Source organism: Arachis ipaensis, chromosome B05 (assembly GCF_000816755.2).
Source record: "Arachis ipaensis cultivar K30076 chromosome B05, Araip1.1, whole genome shotgun sequence".
Taxonomy (NCBI): domain Eukaryota; kingdom Viridiplantae; phylum Streptophyta; class Magnoliopsida; order Fabales; family Fabaceae; genus Arachis; species Arachis ipaensis.
In genome coordinates, this window is record NC_029789.2 from 15,190,892 (window position 1) to 15,192,769 (window position 1,878).

The window sequence follows — 1,878 nt, forward strand, 5'->3', positions numbered from 1 at the left end:
AATTGATCCAAACTTTGATAAACTTTATGAGATCATGAGTTAAAGTGAAAATGAAACTTAATACTTTATTTCTGCAGAATTATCTATATTCTTAAATTTGTCTAAATCATATGAGCATCCAAATACACACTTCCACTGAAACAACGTATCATATAAAATGATGACATCCACTTGAATAGTATCCACATAAAAGACTTAGGGCGCTTATTTTTTACTAAATAAATATGCATGCATTTATGGAGTTTGTACTAATATGCTCAATAGACACTTAAATACTTTAAACTCTTGTTTAATTACAATTTAAAATATTAGACTACTAATACATTATCACAAAATAATTCAAGTGGTCTTTTCAAATTTTTTTTTTTTTTATAATTTGTGACAAGTATTCGTAGTCACTAAAATGAATGCCTTCAAAAAGTGTTTTATATTCAATTACTTTAGTAGAAAGAGTAACAAGTGTCTTTTTAACACCTTTCCAAAGAGCTCTTTCAATGAACATATGAATATACTTGCAATTGATCAAATTATCTAAACATCCAACAAAGTCAGAATTTGAATACCAAATAATCTCTAATTTTAGTTTCTGACTTCATATGTGTGAACATGTAATATTTTGCTATAACAAGATTTATTTATCTACTATTTAGTGATTCATTCTTAATTGATCTAAATATCTGTCAAAAATACCAATAAAGTACACAATAACTATAAGTGTATAAATTTGTTATCCATCAGACTACTGTTAAAGAATAATAAAACTTACGCACTATTGAGTTTTATAACTTTCTTGAGTCATCTAATAAAACTATACTTATTTTTCTCAGAGTTGAGTATATAACTTTATTTATAATTTTGCATGCCGCTGACATATAAAAATAATAAAATATACTTATTCCCACTGAACTGATATAAGTCATCAACTATATTTATCTCAAAAAATTATATGAGATAATAATTAATTTGATGAAATATAAGTTATTAATAACAGAAAGTCTTTTTTTTTTTTAATTTCAAACAAATCTATTTAAAAATAAATTAACATTGGCAGATATAACTTGAAAGCAAAATAATATATTCAGTTATTCACACAAGCTACATATTATATGAATAAAATTCATATAATGGTAGGCTCATCACAAATACCCTACACAATATTAATATTTAATTTTTGGACAAAAATATTAATTTGTAAGTTGTATTTTTAATATAATAATTAAACATTGATAATAAATCCTTTTAAATAATAAGTTTATCATAAAGTGTTTATCTTTGGACAAACTTATTATTCACATGGAATCAAATAAGTATCACATGTCTATTACACAAATCTGTATGTAATTTAGTCAAGTACAAAACTTTTTTGGGCCGATCTATACTCGTATAAACTACATAAATTCATTTAGTGCGATTTATCAAATATTCTCAACAAAATTATGTCGAATAATAAATCTATCTTTAGATTGACTCATTATTCACATGAAAACTTGAGAATTTCAACTCCTTATTATCGCATATATTTTTTATTAATTGGACAAACACCAACCTTCCTTTGAGCTGATTAATGATCACATAATTAAAATAAAAAATAAACACAAAATTCAATATTTATTATTTGGCCAAACAATAAACTTCTTTTGAATCAATTATTGTTCGCATAAATAATAAGTATTGATTTATTCTTAATTAGTTATTCAAGCATATATTTATCATTAACATGTATATGTAATTGTACTAAATATAGCCTTCCTTTGGAATGGATCGACTAATATATTCCTAATTATGTTTTAAAATAAATCAATTTTCTCAACAAAAAAAAATTACTATACTAGTATCATGTTCAATTAATTTATTTAAAAATTAAACCTTATAAAATAT